Genomic DNA, 18,752 nt, shown 5'->3' with positions numbered 1-18,752 from the left:
TGGTACATGCCACCTTGATGGGATTGTATTGGAATCCCCTGGCATGTTTCTAACTCCACCATTTGGGGCAAGTCCGATTGAGCATGTCCCAAATTGTACATCTCCTCCCTCTCTTATTCCCACTCTTATATTTAACAGAGATCACTTTTCAGTTAAAATGTAACACATTTTTTAAAAAGATATTTATTTATTTGCTTGAAATTCAGAGTTACAGGGGCAGACATTGTGTTGTAGTGGATAAAGCCTCTTCCTGCTGTGCCAGCATCCCATATGAGCACTGGTTCAAGTCCCAGCTGCTCCATTTCTGATCCAGCTTCTTGCTAAGACCTGGGATAGCAGTTGAAGATGGTCCAAGTCCTTGGGCCCCTGCATCCATATGGGAGACCTGGAAGAAGCTCCTGACTCCTGGCTTCAAAGGGCCCAGCTCAAACCATTGTGGCCATTTGGGGAGTGAACCAGCAGATGGACGACCTCTCTCTCTCTCTCTCTGCCTCTGCCTCTCTGTAACTCTGCCTTTCAAATAAATAATCTTTAAAAAAAAAAAGGTCAGAAAGTCAGAGTTACAGAGAGAGAGCATGAGATTTTCCATCCACAGCACCAGCACCCATAATAGATATCTTTTTAAAAACAATGTTTTCTCATGTTCATCCTAAACTCACTCAGCAGATACCCGGCCATTTCTTGAGAGTATGTGTGCCTTGGGATCCCTCAGGCCAGTTCCTTGCCCTCTCTTCTTACCTCGGCTCTGGCTGTGCAGGTGGGAGAGCTCTGGATGACACTGCCTCTGAGCCAGGGCATTGTGTGCACCTTTCCCTGTGTCCCTGGGTCACAGGCCCAGGCTGGAACCGACATGGTGCCAGGTCACAGAAGAAGAACAGATCAGAGTCACACATGTTAAGCCCACAATGGCTGCAGATCACTAATTATTTGCACAGCTTGCTTTTCTGAGTGCATCTATTTTAGATAAATATTTTGTATACATTTGCTCTCGAAATGAGAAAAGGAGGGAGGGGTGGAAAGGAAAGAAAGGCATGCCATGTTGTTCTTGAATCCAGGCTGGCTGGCCCGCTCTCGCATTGTTTGAAAAGTCAATCCATTCATCTCCAGCAAAGTGGGCAATGCAGAAAAGTGATATTTCTCTAATATTTGCTCAGCCTATTGTGTCTCGCCATGCATTCCCAGGTGCACGGCTTTTGGGGAGAGTTAATCACTGTGTCTTAAGGCCTCTTCGGTTGTGCCATTTCTGGGCAGGAGGCATGGGAATTGTGTGTGTGTGTGTGCGTGTGTGTGTGTCTTTCATTTCGGTTGCAGCTGAGCAGGTTGCTGCCTGTTACCTAAGGCCTATGCACACATGGTCAGGGGCAAGGGTGGAGATGGCAGGAGAGGCCTGTGACCGGGGAGGGTTCTTTTCTGAGCATCTCTAGGTGGAGAGGAGGTGCATGCTGGGAGAGGGACTCGTGGAACCGCTTGCGGAGGTGAAGCTCTGCAGGCTTGGCTAGTTGCCATAGTGGGCATCATCAGAAAACTCTTCTGCAATATTTAGTGTTTGTGATGCCTTTCACAGCAGTGCTGCATTTTGATCCCACCGGCAACTCTGGAAGGTGAATAAGGTGTTGGTGCCATGCCCAGCTCACAGTCAGACCAGCTGAAATCCAAGAAGATGAACTACGTTGCCGGAGGTGGCCCGGCAATACCTCCAGGCCACGAGACGCCCAGCCGGTAGTAGGAAAAACTAGAAATGAATCACTTCAGAGCTGCCAACTGTTGATCAAAACATACTCCAGCAAGGGAGCAAAGAGAAAACTCACACCATGGCTGTTTCGCACCCACTCTGCAGAGGGTTTGCCTCGCCGCCCCCACCCCCTTGAAACACCTTGATGCCAGTGTTTGCTTGTGACCTACTGGGAACACAGTCCCCACTCCCAATACTTCCTTCCATGTGACACAGGGTGCCCAGGTCCTCTCCACTCTCACCTACGCCTGCCCAGAGGGAGTTACCAACTTTCCCACTTGGCGATTCTTGGGGAAGAACTAGCTCTGGGAGGTTCAGCCCCTCACTCTTTGATTTTGAGCAACAGGTTTGCCTGCAGGGGCCATGCACTCTGGTCTGCTTCCAGTCTTTCTGGAAGCTTCCATGGGAACAGGCTATGCTGGGGAGCTGCTGGGGGAAGTCATCACGCTCTGCCTGAGGTGCTGACCCAGTCTCCCTGATTCTGGTCTGCTTTCTGAAAGTCTACTCTTTTTTTAAAAAAAGATTTATTGTATTTATTTTAAAGACAGAGTTACAGAGAGAGGTAGAGAAAGAGAAAGAGATCTTCCATCCGCTGGTTCACTCCCCAAATGGCCAGGAGCCAGGAGCTCCTTCCGGGTCTCCCACATGGGTGCAGGTGCCCAAGGTCCTGGGCCATCTTCTACTGCTTTCCCAGGCCACAGCAGAGAACTGGATCAGAAGAGGAGCAGCCGGGACTAGAACTAGTGCCCATATGGGATGCTGGTGCTTCAGGCCAGGGCTTTAACCCTCTGCACCACAGCACCGGCCCCTGAAAGCCTACTCTTGTCACATGTTTAAGTCATGTCCTTAAACTAATGCTAATCGATAATCAAGGTGATAGTGTTGACCTCTGCCTTCCACCTCCAGGAAGGAAGGAAAGAAGGAAGGGAGTAAGAGAGGAAGGAAGGAGGGAAGGGGGGGAGGAAAAAAGAAGGGAAGAGGGAAGGAAGGAGGGAAAGGAGGGAGGGGAGAAGGAGGGGGGGAGAGAGGGAAGTGAGGGGCTGGGAGGGAGTATGGGAGGAAGGAGGGAAGGAAGAGAGGGGAAAAGAAGGGAGGAAGTGTGGGAGGAAGGAAAGTGGACCCAGAGCAGGATCAGCTGGGGTCTTGGTCTCCTGCTGGCAGCCGCGACCAGCAGCCGAGATGAGGCCCATTAATCAGCAGCTCTGCCAGGCCCAGTTGTTATTGGTTATGTTTCCTCTGACACTACATTTTCTCCTGACTTGAAATATATGTCATGGCTTAATCCACCGGATGAATGATCTGATGTGCAACCATCTCCTCCGTCCCGCCGCCACTTTATGAAAATGCCCCGCCAAGTCTGATAAAAGGACGACTGTAAGTTTCGAACGCTTGCGACTGCGTCAGATAAAAGCCCAGCGCCAAGATTACTGGGATTTCAGGCCAGCGGCAGATTAGCAGGGGACAGAAGCCCATTTGGAGGCCCGTCCAGTGCAGGTGACATCTGCCTTATAGATCATCACCAGCAGCTTTCCAAGAAGAAAAACGTGTGCCTTACCGTTATTCGCGTGCCGCGAGGGTGGCAATGCGATGCCCTCGGATAAGCCTCCCTCCCAAGCCCCTGTCTCCCTGCAGAGCCCTGCCTGGTCCCTTTGCTCAGGACCCCGTTGAGTGGAACCAATCATCTTTTCCTTTATAAATGTGAATTCCTTTAATATTGGACCCAATTTTATAAAATTGATACTATTACCCATAGTTAGCTAGAAATAAGAACATTGAAACTCTAACATGTAGGATAACTTGTTACACAACTAAGTAATAGTTATACAACTAAGTAATAGTTGCACAACTAAGTAATGATAGAGAAGGGGTTTGAATCAAGATAGTTCTAGAGTTTAACACTGTAACCATAATATGACATGTCATCTCTTATCAAATGTGCCAGTGAGGCCGAGCATCCTACAGATGCAGCTCAGATTCTAACTTAGCTGATTCACCAAGGGGAGACCACGCACGCCCCCGAGCCTCCACTTCCTCTCTGGCAAAATAGGGGAAAAACAGAACCACTGTGTGCCATTATTTTAATGATTCAATAAAGCATAGTAACTTGCTTTCAAAGTGTTTGTCCTTACCCTCCCAGTTCCCATCAGATAAATTATTTTTCTTTTGTTTTCACTTTCTTAGAGATTTGCTTCCTTTTCTTTCACAAATCGTCTGTTGATTGATTTTTTAAAAAAAAAATATTGGTCCACAAGATCTATAACTTCCAAGAGCTCTTTCTTTCTTGTTTTCCCATTGTTCTTAAAAGAAAAAAAAAGCTTGTTCTTGTCTCGTGAATACAAATCTTCTCTTATCTCTCCACAGACTTCATGGACAGTTTTCTCACTCGCGTCGCTCTCTTCTCTGGATTTTGCTCCCTGGGAGGTTGAGCCCTGCCTCTTGCCTTCCCTGAATGTCTGGCAATCCTTCCGAAGGTGGGGCAAGATGCGGACTGGAAGCTCCATGGATGGGCTGAGAACCACCATTCCTGAACGCTTCCGGGGTCCGTCCTAATCCTTAACACTGCAGTCTGCTGCCTATTTTCCAAGTAATCACTGCTAGTTCTCATCTTTTGCTGTCCACTGCTCCGCTCCCTTTGTCCTCATGAGTTCACTCCTTGATGGTCATTTTTCTAAGATATTTTATTTATTTATTTGAGAGGTAGAGCTACAGGCAGAGAGATGGAGAGACACAGAGAAAGGTCTTCCATCTGCTGGTCCACCCCTCAAACGGCCACAAAGACTAGAGCTGGGCTGATCCGAAGCCATGAGTCTGGGGCTTCCTCTGGGTCTCCCATGCAGGTGCAGGGGCCCAAGGACATGGGCCATCTTCTACTGCTTTCCCAGGCCTGGATCGGTGCATGTTGGTGAATGAAGCGTCCAGGGAGACTTCACGGGAGCTGCACAGGCTCCACCAGTCCCCATGGAGGAAGCGTTGCCCTTTAGGTGAGCCCCAGAATGAAGACACGTGGGGCAGCCCCGAGTCTACTCTGAAATATGGGGTCCAGGTGAGCCCAGCCCAGGACACCACTAACACTCACAAGCACAAGTCTGTTAAAGAGGGGGCAGGCACTTGGTGCCCCCGTCAAGACACTGGGACATCTCCATCCCATACCAGAGTACCTAAGCTTGAGTCCTGGCTCCAGTCCTGATTCCAGCTTCCTGCTGATGCACACCCAGGGAGACAGCAAGTGGTGGCTCAAGTGCTTGGGTCCCTACCATGCTCGTGAGAGACCCGGATTGCTATCTTGGCTCCTGGCTTCGGCACAACCCAGCCCTAGCTGTTGGGGACATTTGAGGAGTGAACCAGTGAGTGGAAAATCTCTCTCTCTCTCTCTTTCTAATAAATAAAATAAATGTGTAATATGTTTATGGAAAATCTGGGGTGTGGTCAAAAGTAGCATAACCCTAAATAAAGGGGCATTATCCTTCTATATGCAGAGCCTGGTTCCTCCTCAGGAAGCGGTGCTCTGCAGGAGGCCACAGCTCAGCAGGAGAACGTCGCACCCAAAGGAGAAGACTCCCCAGGGGCTTCCGTCTCCACTGAGAATAAAGGCAGGCTCCTCCCCCCCCCCCCCACCTGGTCCTCGGGCTCTGTACCTGCCAACCTCTCCCCGCCTGTCACTTGGCCTCATCCACCCTCTGACTTGGGTGGAGCTGGCCCCTCCGAGGGGCTCTGCACTTGCTCCTCCCTGGCGGAATGGCTCCTCCTCCTCGTCGTGCAGTTCCTGTCCCAGTCATCTCCTAAGAAGGCCCTGCCCAGCCGTCTCTATGCCTTTAGCGGGTTTGGAGTAATGATGACGGTGAAGGACTCCTCAGCCCCTCTGATGGTATTTATCAACCTGCGGGGTTATTTCCTCACTTCCTCTACTAGAATTAGAGCCCCTTGAAGGCAGAGAACTTGTCAGCCTTCTTGGTTCCTGAGGCTGCAGCTTCTGAAAAAATGTCCGGTGTTTAGCAGACACTGAAATAACGGGTCGCAGTAGACGACCCAGGAAAGAGCAGCTGGGGCCCACAGGAGCGGACTTGAGTGCCGAATGAGGGCTCCAGGGCGTACTCGGTGAGCAGCAGGGAGCCACTGCAGGCTTCTGAGACGGAGCGAGGTCCTCAGTCACCCTCAGGAAGGGGAGCGTGGCAGCCAGAGTTAGGAGCGGAGCTGGAGAGCCCAGTGGATGCCGGCCGGCCGTGCAAGTCCAGCCGTGGTCAGGTGCCAGGAGCGGAGGGCCACGACTCAGGGGACGATGGTGGAAACATATTGAGACATGTGGAGGAGATCTGCTTTGCACCTTCAGCCTAGGCTGCCTCTTCCTGTGCCTCCAAAGGCCCACTCCCGACACCTGCGCTAGCACTGGCACTCCCTGAGAACCAGGCCGAGGGGCCGGCTGGCAGCTGTGGTGAGTGCCGTCTGCCCTGGCTGCTGCCTCTGCTCTACTTCTGGCCAAGGAGGGCCATTAACCTCCCGTTTAGTGCCTTCTCCTTTCTTCCCTGGTTGATTTTAAGCTTGGAGTTTGCAAGCACCGGCCACAACGGTTGTTTTGAATTCCCCAAAGCAAATTTAGAACCAGTCACTGAGTTAAGGCAGACGGGAGCCACTGTGCAGGTTCTGCCTGTATTAATAAGTCTCTCTGACAGCAGAAGGAAGTCTTTCCAGTCAATTCTTTGTAGTCAATTCCTGATCGTCGTCCTCCCGTTGTTAATATTGTTGTTAAACTCCAGAAGCCGTACTGAGTGGAAAGCTAATTATAATAATTAACAGAGAACTTCTGAACTTGTCAAACTGGTAATTATAAACCACAGGGACTTTTATCATTAATAGATGCCATGGAAAGTGAAGGCACAGGGGTGCTGGCAGGGAGAGGTGCGCGGGAGATGTTCCGGGCCAGAGCCAAATCCGAGTGCCCCCAGGACGTGAAGACGCAGCTCCTCCTGGCTCCCAGCCCACTGCCTCCCTGCAGCCGGCCCTGCGTCTGTCTGTACACACGCCTGCCCACCACTGCGTTTGTAAGGACCCTACCTTCTCCACCCTCGTTTCTCTCTCTCTCTCTCTCTCTCTCTTGGATGTACATCCTTAAGTAGAATCAGTTTTACTCCAAGGGGACTTTTATATTAGCTCATTCATTCATGCAACAAAATTGTAACGGGCATCCACCAAGTACTTGAGTTGACTTGAGGCACCAGAGAAAAATGAGGAGTAACACCCAGTACCTTTGCCGTGCAGAAGCTTTTTAGTTGGATGCAATTCCACTTGTCTATTCTTGCTTTCATTGCCTGTGTTTTGGGGGTCATAGCTAGGAAATCTCTGTGCAGCCAATGTCTTACAGTTTTTTCTCTGTTTTCGTCTAGTAGTTTCATTAGCTTCCGGTCTTCCATTATGATTTGTAATCCATTTAAGTTGACTTTTGTATGAGAATAAGATAGGGTCCATGTTCATTCTCCTGTATGTGAATATTCAGTTTTCCCAAGTTGTGGCTTTACTCACAGTAACCAGGATATGGAGATAATCTAAGCATCCTGCAATGGATGCAGCGATTAAAACTGTGATCTATAGATAGAACGGAATCCTATTCAGCCATAAAGAAAAAGGAAAAGCTGTCCTTCGTGATGGCACGGATGAAACTTGAGAGCATTATGTTAAAGGAAATGAGCTGAGCCAGGCACAGGTATGACCTCACTTACACGTGGAACCCAGAAACTTCAGTAGGAAAGTGGTCACCAGTGGGTGGGAGCGGGGCGGGGCATTGTGCCAGGAAAGGCAGGTGACGGTCCAGGAGGACAAAGTGGCCGTTAGGCAGGAGGAATAAGTCATGGTGTTCACTTGCACAGCGAGGTGACCGTACCTGATAACTGTGTATTGTGTATTTCAAAACAGCTAAAAAGGATGTGAAATGTTTTTACGACAAACAAATGGTAAATATTGGGGGTGACAAATATGCTAATTACCCTGAGTTTTTAAAAAGATTTGTCTATTTATTCAAAAGACAGAAAGAGGGGGGGGGGGAGGGGGAGAGGAAGAGGGAGAGAGAGAAAGAGAGAGAGAGAGAACGGGGGAGAAAGAAAGATATTTTCCATCCACTGGTGCAATCCCAAATGCTCACAACAGCCAGGGTTGCACCAGGTCAAAGACAGAAACTCCATCTGAGTCCCCCACATGGGTACAGAGGCTCAAGCTCTTGGACCGTTGTCCTCTGCCTCCCCGGGAGCATTGGCAGGAAGCTGGATGGGAAGCAGAATAGTCAGGACTTGAACCAGTGCTCTGAGATGGGCTGCAGACATCCCAGAAGGTGGCTTAATCCACTGTCCCACAATGGCCATCCTAATTAGCATGCATAGTTCAGTCCACAATGTGAATATATATTAAAATATCACCCTGTACCTATGAATATGTAGTTATTATTTGTCAATTAAAACCAAAATAAAACTTTAATAAAGACACATTGCCTGTCTTCAAAGAGTTTGTAAATTGATGAATAATAATAGAGAAAAAATTAAGAGTCCTCTACCATAGAGTAGAATTGTGTAGCTGCTCCAAAGAGGGCATTCACAAGGCACAAAGAGACAGGAGGGAGCGGGCATCTCAGCCGGCCAGAATGTGGAATGACCTGGCTATCACAGCCACACAGAACCAGAGACCCAAGTCCTATTGTTGCAGCAGTGTTGTTGTTTTTTAAGCATTTTATAGTTACTAAATGCCTTTACGAACTAGAATAAAGCGAGGGGCTTTCAATTGGGAGCAAGCTCATTCATGTACACCTGCAAAACTATTGCTCACATTGCAATCGTCCACGGAGACCTCAACGTTCTTTCCACCTCTGTGAGGGACCCACAGGCCTGCAAGGCACTGAGCGCTTGTGCCTGGAACATGGTAGGTGCTCAGTAAAGCACAGCGCTTCCTGTAGCTCTCAGTGCTTCGCCGTCTGTGGAAGCAGGGGCGGCTCTGAAGAGGAAGCTGTGATAGGTCACCCTGCCATGCCCCGTCAGTCACCATCTGGCATTGTGCCTACAGAGCAGGCATCCCCCCGTGGCTTTCTCCCCCGCGACCCCAGTGCAGGGGGACCCTCAGCAGTAACTCTAGAAAAGGTTTCCTCTTGCTTCCTCAGGGTCTTGCAGGCCACCTATTCTGGGACCCCCACAGGAGGCCAGGAGGCCAGTCAGGCTCCCTGTCCCCCTCCCCATGCCAACTGCTCCTGGCTATGTACCTGCTTCCCTACTGCTGCCCTGTTCCCTAAGGGGGCGCCTTGGAGAGGCTGTCGTGGCCTCTGCCGACCTGCCCCCCGCCCCGCAATTTCCAGACCTTCTCCCCAACAGACCACCCAACTAAACCTGCCCCCTAGACAAAAATGACCCCTGTGATACGCAAGGGTGCTCCCAGGGCCCAGGACCTCCTTCCAACCAAATCAGCTCTCCCCCCCTCCCCCTGGAATGCAGATGTGGGTGGTGCCAAGAAAAGCAGCTCCCTGCAAAGCCAGCTCAGACTGCACCCCCAGCTCAGCTCCCTGCGAATGCAGAGGGCCACCGGGCCCTGGAGGGACCCATGGCAACGTGGCAGGAGGGCCACCACTGGCTGGTAGCCGCTCCCTGGCCAGCTGCGCACACTTTGACATGTGGGAGGCTTTTGTTGGCCGGGTAAGAGGGGCCAAAGCAGTTCAAGTAAGGGCAAGGCTTGTTTGGGTCTGTTTCAAAGTCCCAGGCCAGTTTGTATTTTTAGCTCAAGTTCAAAAATTGTCTGACAAACTTCAGAGACCTCCTGCCCAAAGGCAGCTCTGGGTTTTGGCTGGAACAAGAAAAAGACAGACCACAGGCCACAGAGGCACACTGAGAGGGGACCTGGGGGCCAACCACCAGGACACACGGAGCAGGGAGCCGGCCCCCGTGGAAGATCCGAACCGGTGCCTAGGACGCGTGGCCGGACGCCCGGCCACCTACTTCTGTGTCTCCTTTCAGGGTGCAAAGGGTCAGCCCAGCCTCGCTTATCTGGCTTCCTTCTTCCCAGAACCACAAAAGAGCCATTTCCTCCTCGAGAGCTTTTGTCTTCAGCAGGGGCCGCAGCTCATCCCGGGAGAAGCCATTGTCTCTGCAGAGGATTTTAGATGAGCCGCCGGCTTCTGGCGCCTTCTGCAGAGAGTCCTCGGTTCTCTTTGTGCTGCCCGGCTTTCCTGGACACAAACAACAAATGGTCCTATTCACCCTGGAGATAAGATTGTGCTTCTCCCAAAGTCACCGCTGTCCTCTCATGGCTTCTGAAACTGTTTGAATAATGAGGCTCCTGGAGAATTTGTGTTGTTTTATCCCTCTCTTCGCGGAGATGGGAGAGTCCCCAGGCGGGCACCGGCGGGCAGTGCCTACAGGGGGTTACCTGGGGCAGCTCACACAGGGCAGCAGCCCAAGAGAGCTTTTTGTTTGCTCCCTCGGTCTGAGCTCTACGGAGCTTCTTGAAATGTTTAGATCTATGCTGGTTTCTCTCCCTTTCATTTTTCAAATTATTTTTTTTTCCTGCCAAGGCAAACAATGGCTCTTGCGCAAAGAGTTCCCCACCCTGAAGAAGCGGCGGAAACCTTCAGCCTGTGGTTGCTTTCCACAGGCTGCTGTGGTGGCTGCCGTGGCTCCAGGAGGAGGATTGCACGGGGAAGGGACAGGAGGCTGCGGGGCCGGCAGCCTGCGGTCGGCAGCCGGCTGGTTCTTCCCCAGCACTTCTCCGAGAGCTGCAGGACCTGGCTGGGAGTTCCAGCTGTGCTGCCTCCGGAGCCTGTGACCCTAGGCGAGGCTCTGTACTCCTCCAACTTCATTTTCTTAATCAGTTAGACTTGGTGTCTGATTCTGCCAAGTTCATGTTTGTGATGAGGCACCGTGATGGACAGGAAAGCGCTTTGTGGACTGACGAGTGATATACAAATGTCAAGGGCTGCAACATTTTATTATCACAATCATCCTAATGACTGCCACCACTATCATTAGGCCGATAATCTGTGGGGAGTCTGTTTAAGGGTAAATAACTAGGTTTGTTTCCAGATTCCGATTTAAAGGCTGGCTCTGCCATTCATCAGCTGTATGACCTTGAACAAATTTATTAATTTTCTCTGTGCCTTAAATTTTTTTTTTATTTAACAGAGTTAGACAGTGTGAGAGAGAGACAGAGAGAAAAGTCTTCCTTCCATTGGTTCACCCCCAAAATGGCCGCTACGGCCGGCACTGCGCCAATCCGAAGCCAGGAGCCAGGTGCTTCCTCCTGGTCTCCGATGCGGGTGCAGGGGTCCAAAGTCTTGGGCCATCCTCCACTGCCCTCCCGGGCCCCAGCAAAGAACTGGACTGGAAGAGGAGCAACCAGAATTAGAACCCGGCGCCCATATGGGATGCCAGCACCGCAGGCAGAGGATTAGCCAAGTAAGCCACGGAGCTGGCACCTGTGCCTTAATTTTTAAAAACCGAGCATGATAAGATGCCACCAAATTCATAGGACTGTTGGGCAGCTGAAAGGCGGGAACACGGGTTAAGTGCCTGGAAAGCAGCCAGTTCTTAACAAATATTCGTCTCCCTTTTCTTTTTAACTTTCAGGCATTCCTCAATGTTTATTGAACAGCTATTACATGCCAGACCTGTACCACATGCTCAGGAGGCAAGAGACAAACATTGGAGGAATGTGCCATGTGGTCAAATTGACAAAGAAACAGCAGCAACCCAAGGGGCGAGGTGGTTTGCACAGCAAACTGGGAGAGAGCAGGTTAATTCTTTCAAGGAGCTCAGGATGACCTTGGCCTTAAAAGTGTGCACAGGATTCGCCAGGCAGAGAGGCCAGCTGAGGGCATTCCCAGCAGAGAAACTTTGTTCAGAAGCTCTGAAGCATGTACGTCTGCAGTCTGTCGAAGGCAGGAGATGGGGCTCGAGGCAGCAGGGGCTGGATTGGGGCGGCGGGGGCGGGGGTCCCTGCAAGCTCTGTGAAGGAGCCGGGCCTGTGTCAGGGTCTTGGGAAGCCCCTGAGATGTTGGTAGCAGAGAAAGGGTTGTGGGGGGATTGCGCTTGAGAAAGGCTGCCTGAGGAGGGACGAGCGGACTGACTGGAGCGGGAGCCGCGTGGGATAAGGATAAAGAGCATCAGCCGAGTGACGGAAATCATTCAGAAGGTACACGAGGTCCAAACGCGGTCACTGGCAGGGGGCGGGGGAGGTTCTGGACGTGGGGAAATTTAGATGTGGACGCCGAAGGAGCCGGGGTTGACTCGGGCGTCTGAGTGAGAAGAGGGAGGGTGGTGAGGCCCCTGACCCCCAGAGGGAGCACAAAACGATTCCCAGCTGTGCCTTCTTCAGAACACAGGGGAGCTGGGAGAAGCCGGGAATAGGTTCAAGCCTACGATCAACGAACGGGGCCCCTGCAATTAGATGAAATTAAGGGGTTCATGTTTTCAATGCACTTGGAAGAAAGGACTGTCCTTCATTTCCAATTAGTTTGTGTACTTTGGAGTACCCTCTATAACACAGAGGCCAAAGTACTTGTCTCCCATGGTCTGCACGTAACTACTGCACTCTTGCTGGTTTACAAGGAGGGAGAATCAGCCATCACTTCCTGGACCCCCCAGTGAGAGCAGCCTTAAAATTAGGGGAAGACCAGACATATTCCAGCATCTAAGATCTGTTCGGAAGAATGGACAAATGTCGATTTTAGTAGCACATGTGATAAGCCCGTCTCTGCACGACGAGAGCCCAAAACTGCACCACCAAGAATGATTCTCAGAGACACCATTTTGAGAGACGTACAGACTTCTATATAAAGACCAAGTCCATGTACGTCACTTGAAGTCTGAGCGAGGTACAAGCAAAAGAGGACACGAGGAGGAGGTCCAGAGTCGGATATGTTTTGTCTCCTGTCACATGATTGCTATATCACATGACATGCGGTAGAATTGTGGACATTCAGCAATGCAAATATTAATGGAACTACAGACGTCTTGTATTTATACTCCTCTGTGTATTCCAAATCTTCTACCATGAACATACGTTATTTCATAATAGTAAAAATGTTAACTTAGCTTTAAGAGCAGGCAGAAGACTTGAATACACACAGGATAGGATATCCAAATTGCCAATAACCATATTAAAAACATACCCAATTTGGTAAGCGTCATGAAAACATTATGTAAAATCACAATGCAGTGCCCCTACACATGCAATCAAATGGTAAGAGGGAAAGATGGAAAATATCAAGTGCTGGTATAGATGAGGGGTAAATGCAACTCCAGAACATTGTTAGTAAGAAGTATAAGTTCAGGCCGGCACCGCGGCTCACTAGGCTAATCCTCCGCCTTGCGGCGCTGGCACACCGGGTTCTAGTCCTGGTCACGGCACCGGATTCTGTCCCGGTTGCCCCTCTTCCAGGCCAGCTCTCTGCTGTGGCCAGGGAGTGCAGTGGAGGATGGCCCAAGTACTTGGGCCCTGCACCCCATGGGAGACCAGGAGAAGCACCTGGCTCCTGACTTCGGATCAGGGCAGTGCGCTAGCTGCGGCGGCCATTGGAGGGTGAACCAACGGCAAAGGAAGACCTTTCTCACTGTCAACTCTGCCTGTCAAAAAAATAAATAAATAAAAAGATAAAAAAATATATACTGTGGTCTTCTTGCTTCCATACAGATACCCAAGTGTTCTGACACCACATGTAGAAGATTGTCCAAGAGGCCACACTTGTGCTGGAGAAGCCCGTGACGCCGGCATTCTATTTGGGTTCTGGGTCAAGTCCTGGCTATTCCACTTATGATCCAGCTCCCTGCTAAGCAAAGGATGAATCAAGTACTTGGGTCCCTTCACTCGCATGGGAGACCTGGAAGAAGCTCCTGGTTCCTGGTTTCAGTCTGGCCCAGCTCTGGCCATTGCAGCCACCTGGGACGTGAATGAGTGGATGAAAGATTTCTCTTTCTGTCTCTCCCTCTCTCTCTCTCTGTAACTCTGCCTCTCAAATGCATAAATAAATCTTAAAAAAAAGAGTAAGTATCTGAAACTAGGAATGAAAGGTGATATTACGACAGATCCTACAGAAATGAACAGAATGTGAAGCTATTATAAATAGTCTCATGCCAATATATTTCAAACTGTAAATATAACAGACATATTTTGAAAACCAAGCAGCCAACAAAACACACACAACCAACATTAATACAATAAGAAAGAGAATATCTGAACAGTCCTCCATATGATGGAGAAATTAAATCCATAGTTTAAAATGTTCTCACACATATACAGAGACAAATACTTCAGGCCTAGATAGGCCTCTGTAGTGAAACCTACAAAATTTACAAGAGAGAATAATAAATGTATAGAAACTTTTCCAGAGACTTTAAAAAGAGTATATATGCCCCCAAATAATTTAAGAGGTTAGGAAGCCTTGATACTAAAATCTGACAATAGTATTACAAGAAAGGAGAAGTACATATCAATCTAATTCACAAACTTAGATACAAAAATCCTAAGGAATCCATGACTATATAGAAAAGAGATCATCAAGACTAAGAAAAGTTTATTACAAAAAATGGAAGGTTGATTTATCATTTGACAACAATGTAATTCACCATATTAACAGTGTGAAAGTAAAGCTAATATGATCCTGTCAATTCAAGAAAAAAAATTCAACACCTACTCATAGTATAAAAAAAAGTTTCAGCAACTTAGAAACAAGAGAGAATGGTTTTATGAGAAAAAGTAGCGATGAAAAACATCAAAACTCATTTTAATGGAAAATGTTGAAAGATTTCCCTTTGAAGTTTTTGAAGAGATAAACAAGAGAATGATGTATTTCTATTCAAAATCTGCTCAAGATTCCAGAGCTCAGTAAGTAGAAATAAAAAGATTAATAATTGTGAAGAGATAACTAAAAAGGTCAATGTGTGTATACGCTGTTCCTTTGTACACAGAAAATCCAAAAGAATATGTGAACAGAATTTTAAAAATTATTTGGCAAAGTTGCTGGATACAAGGTAAACATACAAAATCAAGTATGTATGTATTTGTACAACATTAACAGAGAGTTAGAATATGAGTTATTTTTAGATTATAGTAACAAATTCATAAAAATATCCAGAATGTACAAATTATTCCTACTTATTGTGTATTCCCTAATGCTTTTATGAATAAGTCATCCACAAAGTTTAGTTTAGTTCACCTCAATCTCAATCAGAATTTCAGTGAATTTTCCTTTCTTCCTTTTGTAGTTTTAAAACTGAAAATCTTACTAATATTTATATGGAAGTGCAAAGGGTCAAGAAATTAACATATTCTATTTTTTTTTGACAGGCAGAGTTAGACAGTGAGAGAGAGAGACAGAAAGAAAGGTCTTCCTTTTCCGTTGGTTCACCCCCCAAATAGCCACCACGGCCTGCGCACTGCGCCAATCCAAAGCCAGGAGCCAGGTGCTTCTTCTTGGTCTCCCATGCGGGTACAGGGCCCAAGTACTTGGGCCATCCTCCACTGCGCTCCCGGACCACAGCAGAGAGCTGGACTAGAAGAGGAGCAATCGGGACTAGAACCTGCGGTACTGGCACTGTAGGTGGAGGATTAGCCAAGTGAGCCACAGCGCCAGCGAAATTAACACATTCTAAAAGAACAAAAATGTGGATGGGCATATCACTAAGCATGAAAAATTTAGACAATGTGAGATTATTACAAAGATCATCAATTGAACAATGGAAGATAAAAGAAGCCAGAAAGGTCATTAATTTTTTATATGCATATAAGGACACTGATTTTTTTTTAAAAGATTTTTTTTTGATTTATTTGAGAGGTTGAGTTACAGAGAAAGGGAAAGACAGAGAGAAAGATCTCCCATCCGTTGGTTCACTTCCCAATGGCCGAAATGGCCAAAGCTGTGCCGATCTGAAGCCAGGAGCCGGTGCTTCTTCCCTGTCTCCCATGTGGATGCAGGGGCCCAAGGACTTCGGCCATCTTCTACTGCTTTCCCAGGCCATAGCAGAGAGCAGGATAGGAAAAGGAGCAGCCAGGAATAAAACCGGCGCCCATATGGGATGCCAGCACCGTAGATGGAGGATTAACCTACCGCATCACAGCGCCAGCCCCAAGGACACTGGTTTCTAACACTGCAGAGTAGTGGGAATAGGACAATTTGTTCTTTCTTTTCCTTTCTTTTCTTTTCTGTTCTTTTCTTTTTTTCTTTTTAAAGATTTAGTTAATTATTTGAAAGGCAGAGTTAGAGAGAGGGAGAGACAGAGAGAAAGAGAGATTTTCCATCTCCTGGTTCACTCAAGTGGCCACAACAGCAAGGACTGGGCCAGACTGAAGCCAGGAGCCAGGAGGTTCATCCAGATCTTTTACGGGGGTGGCAGGGGCCCAAGCACTTGGCCCATCTTCTGCTGCTTTCCCAGGCACTTTAGCAGGGAGCTGGATCAGAAATGGAGCAGCTGGGACTTGAACCAGAACCCAAATGGGATGCCAGCATCACAGATGGCTTACCCTTCTCCAGCACAAGTCTGGCCCCTTGGACAATCTTTTCCACACGTGGTGTTAAAACACTTGGATATCCGTATGGAAGCAATGAAACTCGACTTTTGCACCACCGTATATCCAAAAAAGTGTTGGCAATGTCATAAAGCTTCTATAAAACAATAGAGGATGTTGTCTCCATGGACACGAGAAAAAAAATTCTTTTTTTTTAAAGATTTTATTTATTTATTTGAGAGATAGAGTTACAGACAGCGAGAGGGAAAAACAGAGAGAAAGGTCTTCCATCCATTGGTTCACTCCCCAAATGGCTTCAACGGCTGGAGCTGCACTGATCTGAAGCCAGGAGCCAGGAACTTCTTCCAGGTCTCCCACACGGGTGCAGGGCCCCAAGGACTTGGGCCATCTTCTACTGCTTTCCCAGGCCACAGCATAGATCTGGACTGAAAGAGGAGCAGCCGGGACTAGAACCAGCGCTCAAATGGGATACTGGCACCGCAGGCGGAGAATTAACCTACTGTGCCACAGCGCCGGCCCCACAATAAATATTTATTTATTTAAAAATATTTATTTACTTGAAAGAGTTGCAGGGAGAGACCGAGTGAGAGCAAGAGCGAGAGAGAGCGAGATCTTCAATTCACTGCCCAAAAGGCTACAATAGCCAGGACTGAGCCAGGTCGAAGCTAGGACCCAGGAGCTTCTTCTGGGTCTCCCACATGGGTTGTGGGGGCCCAAGGTTTGGCCATCTTCAGCTGCTTCCCCTGCATTAGCAGGGAGCTGGGTGGGAAGTGGAGCACCTGGGTCTTGAACCAGTGCCCATATAGGACGCTGGCATTGTGGGCGGCAGCTTTACCCGCTACACCACAATGCCAGCCTCCAAAGAATTCTTAAAAAAGACACAAGGGCAGACATGTGGCTCAGCAGTTAAGATGCTTTTTGGGATGCTCACATCCCGTAGTGTATTGCCTGGGTTCAAGTCCCAGCTCCTCTCTGATTCTCGCTTCCTGTTAACGTGCACCTGGAGAAGCAGCAGGTGACGGCTCAAGAACTTGGGTCTCTGCCACTTACACGGGAGACCTCAACTGTGTCCTGGGCTCCTGGTTATTGTGGGAATTTAGGGAGAGAACTAGGAGATGTGATCTCTCTCCTCGCTCCCCACTCTTGTTCTCTCTCTCTCCCTCTGCCTTTCAAATACAATGAAAATAAATAACCAAAAACCAAAATAAAAAAAATAAAAGGCACAAAAGTACTAAGCATGAAAATAAAGAGGCGGATAAACCAGATTATGTTAAAATTAGGAAACTCCGTTCTTCAAAATAATACAACAAAGAGGATGAAAGTAAGGGCAGCTATTTGAAATCCAGATAAAGTGACAACTGACTCAATCCAAAATCTATACAGAGTTCTCGTAAGTTGCTAAAAGACAGATGATCCAAAAGAAAAATGGGGAGAGAAGTGCTTCACAGGAGGCTAGAGTTTGGGGCAGATTAAGCAGGTTAACCCCTGCTGGCACTTCTCCATCCCATATTAGATTGCCTGGGTTTGAAATGTGACTCCACTCCCAACTCCAGCTTCCTGCTAAAGGGAACCCTGGGAGGCAGCAAACCATGGCTCGAGTTCTTGTGTCCCTGCCACTCCCATGGTGGACTTGCATGGAGTTCCTGGCTGCTGGCTTCAGCCTGGCCCAGATCCTGCTGCTGTGGGCGTTTTTGGAGTGAACCAGCAGATGGAAGATCCTGATCCTCCCCCTCTCCCTCCCCCTCTCCTTTTTCCTCTCCCTCTCCCTCCCCCTCTCCTTTTTCCTCTCCCTCTCCCTCCCTTTCAAATAAATAAATAAATATTCAAAAGAGAAATAGAGGGCATTTCAATGGCTAATAAACTGACCAACCTTACTTACATAAGCAATCCAGGAACTGAAAGCTAAAACCACCATGACACCATGACACACAACTATGTACACTCCAGAGCAACCACACACCAGACCAGCAGCCACAAGTACTGGTGAGGGTGTATAGCACCTGGAGCACTCACGCATGTGCATCTTGGTGGGGCAGGCGTTTGACGTAAGTTAACATGGTGCACATCCCATACTGCACCTGGAGCACTCATGTGTGTGCACCTTAGTGGGGCAGGCGTTTGACATAACAGGTAACATGGCGCACATCCCATACTGCAGTGCCAGGGTTTGAGTTCGGGCTCCGCCCCCAGTTCCCACTTCCTGTTATTGTGAGCCATGGGAGGTAGTGGGGATGTCTCCAATAGTCAGGGCTTTGCTGCCCACATGGGAGAGCTGGATTGAATTTCTGGCTCCCAGTTTCAACCTGGCCCAGCCCCAGCTGTTGCAGATATCTGGGGAGTGAACCAGCAGATGGGAGATTTCTCTCCCCTCCATACAATCAATCAATATTTTTAAAACTTGGTATTCCCTACCAAATTTATGCTTCATGACCCATTTCAATCCCAAGTATATATCCAGCAGAAATATGTGCATATGTGTCAAATGATGTGTACAAGCATGATCATAGTAGCATTATTCATAAGAGCCCTAAACTGGAAG

The sequence above is a fragment of the Oryctolagus cuniculus genome, chromosome 1 (genome assembly GCF_964237555.1).
Source record: "Oryctolagus cuniculus chromosome 1, mOryCun1.1, whole genome shotgun sequence".
NCBI classification, from domain to species: domain Eukaryota; kingdom Metazoa; phylum Chordata; class Mammalia; order Lagomorpha; family Leporidae; genus Oryctolagus; species Oryctolagus cuniculus.
This window is presented reverse-complemented; position numbering follows the sequence as displayed.